Genomic DNA, 14,136 nt, shown 5'->3' on the forward strand with positions numbered 1-14,136 from the left:
ATTCACTTCACTTCCTGTTCAGTAAGTTAGTTTGTCTGCTGAATATAAATCAAGTTACTGTAGTGTTCACACTTGGCCTAAGAGATTCCTGTGGACCAGAAGAAAGTAGCTATAATTGAAGCTCATTTAACAGCTTTAATTTGGGCTTACGGATACACCAATCACTAGGAGTGAGACGAGTTAATAGAGCTAATAAAAAACAACAGAGCAGCGGGATTCATTTCTAGAGAAATTGAATTGAACAGTGAAGAAGTTATGGTAACCTGTACAGAACCTTGATGAGATCACACTTGGGTATTGTGTGCAGTTATAAAAATTGCTTTTGTAAAAGAATAGAGAGAAACTACAAAGAAATTTACAAGGCTGATGCCAAGTTTGAGAGGTTCTAACTATCAGAAAGACTGAACAAACTGAGGCTCTTCTGTCTCGAGGAGTGGAATTGAAAAGTGAGGTTACACTGCACTCATTTAGAAACATGTTTAGAGCACAGTTGGAGCACCGAGCACAGTTGGAACACCATGCACAGAAAACTGAAGGGTGACCTGATAGAGGCCATTAATGTAATGGGTACTTGTAGAGAAAATGTTTTCACTTGTGGAGGAGACCAAAACTACGGGTCATATATATAGGTTGGGCCCAGTAAATCCTTTAGGGAATTCCGGAGGAATTTCTTTACCGAAAGAATGGGAAGAATATGGACTTGCTACCACGAGAAGTAGCTGAGGTAAATAGAACAAATGTATTTAAGGGGAAGTTAGACAAATACATGCGCAAGAAAGGAATAAAAGGGCATCCTGATGGGTTAAATAAAGTCGGGTGGGAGAAGACTTGTGTGGAGCATAAGCACCAGAATAGACCAGTTGGGCTGAATGGCCTGTTTCTGGGTTGTAAATTCTACGTAATGGAAGGTACACGTTTCAATATTTGGACATATTTCATGGAATGTGTCAGGAAAATAAATTCACCTTCAGATCCTTCTGTAATGTAGAATCCATGACATGGGGCAGTTTGATGCAGGCAGGGTTTGGAACATCTGTTATTGTGTCATCTTCTTGCTCTTGAGAAAACCTGAATCAAATAAAACAGAAATCAAATTCCACCCAGTCTTTCCACCTTACACACTAATGACAGCTACAATTCATAGTTCACATTTTATCTTATTCATTCATCATTCAGCTTAGTGGTTGAGGAGCTGGGTATGTTGTTAGATATTGTTCCAGGTGCTCAGTTTGGGACCCTAACAATCTCGATTCACTTCTGGGTGGACATGGCCTGAGGGTTTAGACCCCCTTAATGCCTCACATTAGGCAAAAGACCTGCATTTCAAGTCTCTGCCATGTTCTTGTGTGTATGTTTTGTAAATGTCGTGTCAAACCACTGTGACAACCCAGCACATTACACCGTGACAATGAATTGAGAAGCTAATCAGAGTGACAGATTCTCACAGCACATCCTTACTCCATGAATTACTGCTCTGTCAGCTTCCAGGTGCCCCCGTCTCCTGCATTTCAAAGCAAATGGAAAAGAATTTCAACTCGGGGGAAGGGAGATGGTGCAGGGGGTGGGATGTTGGGGGGTGAGGGGTCAGCGGTTGAGTTGGTGGGGGAGGCATAGCACAAGCGGGAAGCTTGCATAGCCATGAGGGCAGTGACTTTAATTCCCCGGCTGTATCTGAACACCTGAGACTCTCTGGTGTTTACTATTTTCAAAGTTTTACCATTCATCGCATGTTTCCTCTCTGTATTCTATCTCTCAAAATGTACATCTTACATTGAACTTCATCTACCCCAACTAATAACCTGCCTCTGTTCTCACAAACTACAACCCTGATTATTGCACTTTTTGAAGTGTGGTCGCTATTGTAATGTAAGAAATGTAGCAGCCAGTATGTGCTCAGCAAATTCCCATGATTATATGGAATGACCAGATAATTGTTTTTTCTTGTGATGTTGGTTGAGGATTAAGTATTGGTCAGGACGCTTCCCTGCTGTCCTTCAAAATAGTGGCTTGGGATCTTTTTAACTCCCACCTGAGAGGGCAGACGGAGCCTCGGTTTAACATTTCACCAAAATATTGATATCAGTTTGAGGAGAGCCAAGCGCTCTGGGGCCAGCTCTGTACATCCCTCTATTTAAAAAAAATCCATTAACCTCATTTCTGTTTTCTCAGCCCTGAATTCCTTCCCTAAATCTCTCAGCCTCTCCACTGCTCTGCCTCTCTCTCTTCCTTCAGGCTGTTCCTTGAAAAGCAACCCCTCTGAGCAAGCACCTGTCCTAATAGTTCCTCACATGGCTCAGTGTCAAACTTTGTTTGATAACCCCTCCTGTGAGGCACCCTGGAACATTTTATTATGTCCAAGTCACTTTATAAATACAAGTTGTTTTTTCTACGTCATCGCAACCCCTTCAATATCATATGCCTTAGTTTTCTAACCATGCCTCCTAACCATTATCTTTTGTACACTGATATACACAACAATGGACGACATTACCTTCCCCAGTGTCCTCAATGAGCTTTTACTGAATTTGTCAGTCTTTTACAAATCCATGCTGGCTGCCCGGATGACAGATGTTACTGGATCGCATCTCAAGGTCCGGTGAGATGTTCTGACCTTTCAGGTTTTCTGGGGCTGTTCTGTGATGTTTTGATGAACCACATTAGATGAATAAGGAGTGACCACAAGATCCTGTCCAAAGATGATTGGCCTGAGATTCCTGCCCTTTCCATTCCTGCATTTCATTTAACATTCAACGTGTGACGGATTAGAGTCTGAAGGAACTCCTTACATTTTGTCCCATTTTCCTCCTCGTGTAGTCAAGGCACTAATTGCTGCTGGGATGAGGATGAGGTGCCCCTGGCACCATGTCCAGAGGTCACATTATCCTGTGCCAGTGGGTCTCAACTGCCAACTCGAATGTCGGGACCAGGCGGATCCTGACCTCGCTCGACTTCCACAGCTTTGCACTCTCCAGCATAAACCATTAGTGAAAGCAAAAAAGACTTGCATTATATAAGCACCTTTCATAACCACCGGACCTCTCAAAATGTTTTACAGCCAATGAAGTATTTTTGACATGTAGTCACTGTTGTAATGCAGGAAATACAGCAGCCAATTTGCATACAGCAAGCTCCCACAAACAGCAATGTGATAATGATCAGATAATCTGTTTATCTGATGTTGATTGAGGCATAAGTATTGACCAGGATCCAGGGAATGGGTTCTTTTACATGCATCTGAGAGGGCAGATGGGGCCTCTGAAAGACAGCACCTCTGACAGTGCAGCACTCCCTCAGCATTGCATGGGAGTGTCAGCTTGGATGTTTGGTCTGACCAGGACTCAGAGTCTGCTGTAGCCTAGGACACTGATCCCTCCCACCATCACTTCCCCCTGGCCTGGGTCAATCTGCAATCCTGTTCCTCTGCTGAGTGTTTCTGGAGCAGCCTCCCCCTCCCCAGTGGCACTGCTGAGCAAAAGAGTTGCCAGTCTCTGATTGGCTGCAGCTCTTGGTGGGTAGGACTTCGTGCCACCTAGGGTCCTGATCCTGTAGAAGACCTGGTGGCCTGTTAATTGCCTGATTGGTTCATAATTTGGTGGGCTTTCCCCAAAGAGGACAACATGGGTCTCCCACCAGCTGTCCAGCAAGCAGCCAAGTCCCCCATTGCCTTCATAAAATTCCCCCCATAGTAACAGCTTCAGACAGGTGAGGGCCTTCAGTCCATCTAGCCACCTGTCTACTGATGCGTTTTTAGCCACTCTGAATCCCATTTGTTGAAAGAAGATAATTGACACTGGTGCCAATAATGTGCTGCACTATGTCAGCAAGTGAGTTGGAGATGGTGGGACTTATGGCAGACCTACAGCAGACAATGGGCTAGGATTTTCTGGCCCCACCCACCACTGGGATTGTCTGGTCTCGCCGAAAGCCAATGAACTTTTTGCTGGGCCGCCAAATCACCTGTGGCAGGTCCTGCATGATGGGCAGGAAAATCCTGGCCAATGGCTTTGGCTTTTACAACAAAGAGAGTCTACTTCCTCAGCAGCAGCATCTATTTAAAGAGCCTCTGTGAACTACAACAAACAGAACTCACAGCTGAAACTACAGCAAAGTCTCCTGATAAAAGCAGGATTATTTCTCCAGCTATGTGCAGTGAGTGGATAATACTTAAATACAGATTGTGTGCAAAATTAATCTCCATCGCTTACAACAATGTAGTCTCCATGTGGGATTGACAAGGGAAATTATCTAATCACCTCAATTCTCACCAGGACATATGCTATTATGAAATGCAGCTAAAAGTGTCTGTCTGTTTCTTTCTTGAAGCCCATTTGACATTTATTGTTCCACCGCCTGCCCTAATTGTCCTTGAGAAGGCGGTGTTGAGTCGCCTTGTTGAACTGCTGCAGTTCATCTGGTGTAGGTATACCCAGGGCCAGGGAGAGAAGGCCAGGTGCTTTTCCTATTTCTGGGCCCTTTATACCTACCCCCTCTCCCTCAATCATGCATGATATTTCTCCCCCCTTCAAGATTCACCAATCAACTCTCCTAACAATCACAGGAAGGTCCTAGTAAAATTATAATGCCCATTGTTAACACCTGGTTACAAATATCATCCGATATATATGCAGCATGGGTTGTTGTTGGCATTTATTTCGAGAGGACTAGAATATAAAAGCAGGGATGTGCTGCTGAGGCTTTATAAGGCTCTGGTCAGAGCACATTTAGAATATTGTGAGCAATTTTGGGCCCGTATCTCAGGAAGGATGCTCAGGAAGAAGAGTGTCCAGAGGAGGTTCACGAGAACGATCCCAGGAATGAAAGGCTTAACATATGAGGAATGTTGGAGGACTCTGGGTCTATACTCAATGGAGTTTAGAAGGATGAGGGGGGATCTGATTGAAACTTACAGAATACTGAAAGGCCTGGATAGAGTGGACATGGGGAAGATGTTTCCATTAGTAGGAGAGACTAGGACCTAAGGGCACAGCCTCAGAGTAAAGGGAAGACCTTTTAGAACAGAGATAAGGAGAAACTTCTTTAGCCAGAGAGTGGTGAATCTATGAAATTAATTGCCACAGAAGGCTGTGGAGGCCAGGTCATTGAGTGTATTTAAGACCGAGATAGATAGGTTCTTGATTGGTAAGGGGATCAAAGGTTACGGGGAGAAGGCGGGAGAATGGGGTTGAGAAACTTATCAGCCATGATTGAATGGCGGAGTAGACTCGATGGGCCGAATGGCCTAATTTCTGCTCCTATGTCTTATTGTCTTATGGTCTTATGGGTCATTAATATTAAAAGCAGCAACAACATGATGCATTGTTAGTTTGTATGCCCTATAGGTGATCCCAATGCAACTATCAAACAAACCAGAAAGTACAAATTTTACTTTAACAGTATCGTGCAATATTGTTAAATTGACAGGAAGATATTCCATTAGTTATTTATAACACTCTGAAGACAATAACACTGATTTCGGTGATTGCTTCAGCCCTCATTAACATGTTCTGCACATTGCACCATATGAACATGGTGACAGGAAAATCATATTTGGGGGAAAGTCTCAATATTTGCAACCCAGATAAACTGCACAGATCTTTTCTGTTCTATAGAAGAAGTAAAAGGCTCTTCTGCCTGGGTGCATGATATTATTCAATATAATTATTTCAAGCAAGGAGTGTAATTGGATTCTATTTATCAGCAATCTCACAATGTAGAAAGATCAAATGACTCCTGAGCAACAAAGTGGAATGATTGAACAACATAGGGCTTCACTGTTAGTGAGGAGTGTTGCAGACCCCAGGTGCCTCTGTGCAACACAACTTTTAAGAGGCCAGAGTGGTTGACAATTGTATCTGTTTTGTGATCAGTAAGTCTGAAAACTGCTGATTGCTGCTTCTTGCTACTATATATTTTCAATAACTACTATGTAACACAACTTTACCGTGATATTTCAATCCCTCAAAAAACTCATAAAAAGCACCAAGATAGAGTGGGATAATAGGTAAGTAAACAAAATGACAAGATTGAAGTCGATGGAAAAGACTCTTAAGAATCATTTAAATTATAAATTATAATTTAAAAAAATTATGAGTTTACAAAATTGAGTGGCATGGACAGAGTAGATAGTCAGAAGCTTTTTCCCAGGGTGGAAGAGTCAATTACTAGGGGACATATATTTAAGGTGAGAGGAGAAAACTTTAGAGGAGATGTACAGGGCAAGTTTTTTACACAGAGGGTAGTGAGTGTCTGGAATTCGCTGCCAGAGGAGGTGGTGGAAGCAGGTACGATAGTGGTGTTTAAGAGGCAGCTTGATAAACACATGAATAGGTTGGGAATAGAGGGATACGGACCCCTGAAGTGCAAAATGTTTTAGTTTGACAGGCAATATGATCGGCGCAGGCTTGGAGGGCCGAAGGGCCTGTTCCTGTGCTGTACTTTTCTTTGTTCTTTGTAATCATGTGCAGTGTAAAACAGTTTACTATTCACTATTGCCCTGGCAATCTCACTCCACAAATCCTACTCACAGTAAACTTTCATTAGCAACAAAATAAACAGAACTCCAGCCACGATCCCACCCTCTGTTCACAAGGTAATTATGGATGACGAAGGACACCTAGCCCAGTTCATCTCATTCACCGAGAATGACATAAGAACATACGTATTGGGAGCAGGAATAGGCCATTCAGCCCCTCGAGCCTGCTCTGCCATTTGATAACATTACCTACATTATACCAGTGACTACAACTCAAAAGTACTTATTTGGCTGTAAAGCAATTTGGGACATTGTGAAAGGTGCTGTATAAATGTAGGTTTTGTCTTTCTTTCATTACACCTGCATGCAGTAGGCAGAGTGACTGTAGCAATGGTGAAATTGGAAGCCCAATGCTGATTCTCTCAGGATAATTAATCACAGAGCAATCAACTGATGTTAGGAAAGTGGCCACAAAGGAATATATTTACAAAAACAATTCAAGTATGCAGCTAACCACCCCACGCCCCCTCCAAACCTACCTCTAACCTCCCCCCAACCCCTAATCCAGCCCTTTCCCCAACCCCCCCACAATCTCTTCCTCAACCTCCCCACAACATGCCCCCCCGCTCCCCCTCCAGCGCCCCCCAACCCCCACCCTGTACCCCACATACACACTGTCCAATTGGTTCTAAAATTGCAGGCATTTGACTGACCATTTTTTAAGCAAGAACATTCTCGTGACAGTTGCTGTGTTGCTGCTTCTCACCTTCGGGCAGCTTTGTGTTTTTCTGGTGGACTTTTCAAAATAAAATCGGAACCACGAAGCTCCCTGAATGTCAAAAGTAGCAGCGCAACAACTCGGTGAAATTGACACTGACGGACCGGAACTCTCCAGTTCTGATTTTTTTAAGCCGGTCCGCAGCTCTGGCTGCTCAGTCTGGATGAGAAACTCTGTTTAAAACACGGACCCCAGGCACCCTCTTTCCCTGGTGTTTGGCACCGTCTGCACCCTCTTCTTCCTGGCCTGGAGTACACCCACGGTGTTGTCAGGGAGGGAGTTTCAGGATTTTGACCCAGTGACAGTGAAGGAACGGCGATATATTTCCAAGTCAGGATGGTGAGTGGCCTGGAGGGGAACTTGCAGGTGGTGGTGTTCCCATGTATCTGCTGCCCTTGTCCTTCTAGATGGTAGTGGTTGTGGGTTTGGAAGGTGCTTTCTAAGAAGGTTTGGTCAGTTTCTACGCAGGGACCTGTGCTTTGCAACAGAAGGAATATGTTCAAGCTTTGCGCCTTTTTTGAATTACCCAAGAACGTGGGGAGCTATAATTCCCTGCTTTCTCCATGGCACCCCTTGACCAATTACAGTTGATTTGCCAACCAATCAGCAACCTTTCCTCTTGTAGTATAAATTGTTATGAAAGATTGAAATTTGGTAGTCTTACATTTGTCCTGATGAGTACAAGACGAAAAGCTTCAGCAACATGTCTCTCTTTTCAACAATATTCAGGTTCTGTTCTACCAGGTGAACAATAGCAGGAATATGGGATTAAAGTAGATAAAGTTGCTGGTCTGATAATGTACCCTCCATCTTCATTCTGATGCAGCACAGAAACTGATGTGTACATCTTACACAGGAGTGCGTGAGACATTCTCCTTCTCTGCCTGCCTCCTTCTGTCTCTCTGCCTCTCTGTCTCTTTTTTTCATTCGTCACGGGATATAGGCTTCGCTGGCTGTGAGAGTATTTATTGCTATCTCTCTGCCTCACTGCCTCTTTCTCTGTCGCTGCCTCTCTCTGGTTCTTTTTTTTAAATTCATCACTGGATGTAGGCTTCACTGGTTGGGCCAGCATTTATTGCTGTCTCTCTGCCTCTCTCTCTCTCTCTCTCTCTCTCTCTCTCTGCCCCTGCCCCTTTCTCGGCCCCTCTCATCTCTCTCTGCCCCTCTCATCTCTCTCTCTGCCCCTCTCATCTCTCTCTCTGCCCCTCTCATCTCTCTCTCTGCCCCTCTCATCTCTCTCTCTGCCCCTCTCATCTCTCTCTCTGCCCCTCTCATCTCTCTCTCTGCCCCTCTCATCTCTCTCTCTGCCCCTCTCATCTCTCTCTCTGCCCCTCTCATCTCTCTCTCTCTCTGCCCCTCTCATCTCTCTCTCTCTCTGCCCCTCTCATCTCTCTCTCCCTCTCTCTGACCCTCTCTCTCTCTCCCGCTGCCCCCCCTCTCTCTCCCGCTGCCCCCCTCTCTCTCTCTCTGCCCCTCTCTCTCTCTCTGCCCCTCTCTCTATCTCTGCCCCTCTCTCTATCTCTGCCCCTCTCTCTATCTCTGCCCCTCTCTCTATCTCTGCCCCTCTCTCTCTCTCTCTCTCTCTCTCGCTCTCTCTCTCTCTCGCTGCCTCTGCCTCTCTTTCTCTCTCTCACACACACACGCGCGCGCACACACACACACACACGTGTTAGGGTTCATTAAGAAAAACAAAAAAAGATTTATTTGCAAGGTCTATAAATTGGTACAAGGCTGGTTCTAATGCTGGGGTATCAGAATTTGTTATCCAGTCTATAATAGTAAAAGGGACAAATTAGGAGAATGTTTTTTAAAAGACTTAACCTTTCTAAACAAAAAGCCAATTATTTACAGGACTCCTGACAAAATCATTTCGGTTCATTCCTAAGTGGTACTTTATACAGAAACTTCTAGAACAGACTCTGCCATCCAGTTTTGGTGCCCCTGGTAATGAACATAGTTATAAGATGGTGTTCTGGTGACTACAGGGCAGAGCCACTATTATGATGGGCTAAAAAAGGCAACTGTGAGAGCGAGGCAGGGGGTGGGTGGGGTGGGGGAGGCGGGGTGGTGGGGATGTGTGTGGAGGGCAGGCAAATCAGGCAAAACCATATCAGAGAAACATGGAGTAAATTAGCAGAAAGGATATTGATGAATGGAGTCAGGAAACAGTGGAAGGGAAAGGAATTGAGGCGTTTAATGGGATGATAGTCAGCTGAACAAGATAGTCATTTTTTGCATTGAACGGTATTTCACCTTTCTAAAACTTCAGTGGATCAATATTTGAATTGTCTCCATGTCATAGAATGTCCAGTTATTAATTGACCAGTATCAAGTTTTTCCACCTACATGTGATTGGAGCCTCCAAAGCTGCTCATTCCTCAAACCACTGTTCCCAGGCTATCCTGAGATCCGCACTTAATGCCTTTTGCTGTCACACCCTCGACCTCTCTCTACAGCAGCACCAGCTCACTCTATCTCACAGCTGTCCTGCTCCACGTTTCATTTCATCCTTCATCTCATCTGACATTGAAAAAAAAAACTTCTTCCTTTTCAGGCATGAAGGGTCACAAACTCCAAAAACTCATGGATAGCAACACTCCAGGACCACCTTTCAACCTCCCTTTCCGTATATTCATGACTCTCCAACCGTCCCCCCTCTGAACGTGAACGATCTTTCTTCAACAAAGGTCTTAACTTTATTCTGTTACGCTCCCCCACCTCAATGAATCGAAAGCTTGGCCATGACATTGAGCTCTCCTTCTGTTGCCTCCATCTTTGCGCCCACTTCTTTGGCCAGGAGTCCTTCCACCCGTACACAACAGACCCTGTCACCCACCCCCAATATCCTCCCTCTACCTGGACCCCTCCAGCCTCGTGCTCATTCTTGACCATTTCATTGAGAACTGTTGGCGTGACATCGCTGTCTTAATTCTTCTGCTCCTCTCGCCCACTCTAACCTGTCTCCCTCTGAACTTGCTGCACTCTGTTCTCTTAGGTCCAACCCTGACTTTGTTATCAAACCTGCCAATAAGGCTGGTGATGTTGTTTGGCATATTGACCTGTACCTTGCAGAGGCTGAGCGCCAACTCTCAGACACTCCTTCCTACCTCTCCCCAGATCATGGCCCCCACACTAAACATCAAGCCATTGTATCCAGAGCTGTCACTGGCCTCATCTCCTCTGGAGATCTTCACGGAATCACAGAATCTCACAGTGCAGAAGAGGCCCTTCGGCCCATCAAATCTGCACCGACACATGAGAAACACCTGACCTACTTACCTAATCCCATTTACCAGCACTGGGCTCAGAGCCTTGAATGTTATGATGTGCCAAGTGCTCATCCAAGTACTTCTTAAAGGATGTGAGGCAACCCGCATCCACCACCCTCCCAGGCAGTGCATTTCAGGCTGTCACCACCCTCTGGGTAAAAAAGTTTTTCCTCACATCCTCCCTAAACCTCCTGCCCCTCACCTTGAACTTAGGTCCCCTCATCAATGACCCTTCAACTAAGGGGAACAGCTGCTCCCTATCCACCCTGTCCATGCCCCTCATAATCTTGTACACCTCAGGTCGCCCCTCAGTCTTCTCTGCTCCAACGAAAACAACCCAAGTCTATCCAACCTCTCTTCATAACTTAAATGTTTCATCCCAGGCAACATTCTTGTGAATCTCCTCTGCACCCCCTCCAATGCAATCATATCCTTCCCATAATGTGGTGACCAGAACTGCACACAGTACTCCAGCTGTGGCCTCACCAAGGTTCTATACAACCCCAACATGAGCTCCCTACTTTTGTAATCTATGCCTCGATTGATAAAAGCAAATGTCCCATATGCCTTTTTCACCACCCCATTAACATGCCGCTCCGCCTTCAGAGATCTATGGACACACACGCCAAGGTCCCTTTGTTCCTCAGAACTTCCTAGTGTCATGCTGTTCATTGAATACTTCCTTGTCAAATTACTCCTTCCAAAGTGTATCACCTCACACTTTTCAGGATTAAATTCCACCTGCCACTTATCTGCCCATTTGACCATCCCATCTATATCTTCCTGCTGCCCAAGACACTCAACCTCACTGTTAACCACCCGGCCAGTATTTGTGTCATCCGCAAACTTACTAATCCTACCCCCCACATAGTCATCTATGTCGAAATGACAAATAATAGGGGACCCAGCATTGATCCCTGTGGTACCCCACTGGACCCTGGCTTCCAGTCACTAAAGATCCTTCTGTCATCATCCTCTGTCTCCTACAACAAAGCCAATTTTGAATCCACCTTATCAAATACCCTGTATCCCATGTGCATTTGCCTTCTTTATAAGTCTCCCATGTGGGACCTTGTCAAAGGCTTTGCTGAAATCCATAAAAACTATATCAACTGCACTACCCTCATCTACACACCTGGTCACCTCCTCAAAAAATTCAATCAAATTTGTTAGGCATGACCTCCCTCTGACAAAGCCATGTTGACTATCCCTGATCAAACCTTGCCTCTCCAAGTGGAGAGAGATTCTCTCTTTCTGAATTTTCTCCAATAGTTCCCCTACCACTGACGTGAGACTCACTGGCTTGTAGTTCCCTGGCTTATCTCTACAACGCTTCTTAAATAACGGGCTGTTCTCCAGTCCTCTGGCACCTCCTCCGTGGCCAGAGAGGAATTAAAAATTTGGGTCAGAGCCCCTGCGATCTCTTCCCTTGCCTCCCTCAGTAGCCTGGGTCACAAACCATCCGGACCTGGAGATTTGTCCACTTTTAAGCCTGCCAACACCTCCAATACCTTGTCACTCCCTATATCAATTTGCTTAAGAACCTCGCAGTCTCTCTCCCCGAGTTCGATACCTTCATCCTCATCCTCTTGGGTGAAGACGGATGTGAAATATTCGTTCAACACTCTACCGATGTCCTCTGGCTCCACCCATAGATTGCCCCCTTGGTCCTTAATGGGCCCTACTCTTTCCCTGGTTATCCTCTTCCCATTGATATACTTATAGAATATCTTGGGATTTTCCCTACTTTTACCAGCCAGAGCTTTCTCATATCCTCTCTTTGCTCTCCTAATTGCTTTCTTAAACTCCACCCTGAACTTTCTGTACTCCACTAATGCCTCCACTGATTTGCCTCCCTTGTACCTGCTAAAAGCCTCTCTTTTCCTTCTCTTCATATCCTGAACATCTCTGGTTATCCATGGTTCTCTGGGCTTGTTACTCCTTCCTATTACCCTATAGGGAACATGTTGAGCCTGTACAAAAACAAAAATAAAAATACCTGGAAAAACTCAGCAGGTCTGGCAGCATCTGCAGAGAGGAACACAGTTAACATGTCGAGTCCGTGTGACTCTTCAACAGAACTAAGGAAAAATAGAAAAGAGGTGAAATATAAGCTGGTTTAAGGGGGGGTGGGACAGGTAGAGCTGGATAGAGGGCCAGTGATAGGTGGAGATTGCCAAAAGATGTCATAGACAAAAGGACAATGAGGTGTTGACGGTGCTGACATTAGCTAAGAAATGTGCTAATAGGTGACATTAAGGGTAGAAAGCAGGACAAGCAAGGTACAGATAGCCCTAGTGGGGGTGGGGTGGGGGGAAGGGATCGAAATAGGCTAAAAGGTAGAGATAAAACAATGGATGGAAATACATTTAAAAATAATGGAAATAGGTGGGAAAAGAAAAATCTATATAAATTATTGGAAAAAAGGGGGATTGGAAAGGGGTTGGGGATGGAGGAGAGAGTTCATGATCTAAAGTTGTTGAACTCAATATTCAGTCCGGAAGAATATTGAGTTCAACAACTCAACAATGTGGCTGCCCCTTTTTTATTCCTAAGCTCTACCCACAAAGCTTCATTCGATGCCCCCTCCAAGATATCATCTCTCCTTACTGCAGTAACTGACTCCTTAACTAATAATGCAATGCCTCCTCCTCTTTTACCCCCTCCCCTGTCTCGCCTGAAGATTCTATATCCTGGAATGTTGAGCTGCCAATCCTGACCCTCTCTCAAACACGTCTCAGTGATGGCTACTATATCACAATTCCACGTGTCAATCCTCACCCTTAACTCATCCGTTTTACCTGTAATACTCCTGGCATTAAAGTAGAGGCCATCCAGCCTTGCCTTACTCCCTTGAAACTTAATGCAGCTGTACTCCCTCTTCCTTCCAGTACTTCCAACCTCATAGCTTGCTAGCCCTGCACAGCCCTCTTCTACCTCCTTCTCAAAACTGGCCCTGTTGACCCATTGCTTCAGCCTGTTCCTCCATTAAACCTATTTCTTCTTATCTCAAATCTTTTTTTTTCTCCTCCTTGCCCGTCTCTTCCCATTTACATTTGTGACTCTTCCGATGCTCTGTCACTTTAATAGTTTCCAGTTTCCTGGCCCTAACCACCTCCTCTTCACTATGGACATCCAGTCCCTCTACACCTCCATCCCCCACTAGGACGGTCTCAGAGCTCTCCATTTCTTTCTTGAATGGGGGCCCAACCAGCCCCCACCCACCATCACCCTCCTCCCCCTGACTGAACTTGTTCTCAATCTGAACAACTTCTCATTCAACTTCACTCACTGCCTCCAAATAATAGATGTTGCTATGGGCACCTGCATGGGTCCTACCTATGTCTGCTTTTTTATAGATATGTGGAATATTCTTTGACTGCTACTCAGGCTCCCTCCGTCGTCTCTAATTCCTGTATAATGACATATCAATGTCACTTCCTGCTCTCACCCGGAACTGGAAAATTTCATCAACTTTGCTTCCAATTTCCTCCCTTCTTTTGCCTTCACCTGGTACATCTCCCATTCTTCCCTTGACTTCTCTGTCTCCATTCCTGAGGACAGGCAATCAGCCGCTAAGCCCACTGACTCCCAGAGCTACTTTGGCTATACTTCCT

At 45.1% G+C, this 14,136-nt stretch overlaps 1 protein-coding gene across 1 annotated transcript in view; it reads left to right on the forward strand.

Moving 5' to 3' along the window:
- The window catches only part of ogfrl1 (opioid growth factor receptor-like 1), a 66,007-nt gene that overhangs the window by 28,390 nt on the left and 23,481 nt on the right, over positions 1-14,136 (forward strand). The window lies entirely within an intron of this gene.

The sequence above is a fragment of the Cetorhinus maximus genome, chromosome 5 (genome assembly GCF_964194155.1).
Source record: "Cetorhinus maximus chromosome 5, sCetMax3.hap1.1, whole genome shotgun sequence".
Classification (NCBI taxonomy): domain Eukaryota; kingdom Metazoa; phylum Chordata; class Chondrichthyes; order Lamniformes; family Cetorhinidae; genus Cetorhinus; species Cetorhinus maximus.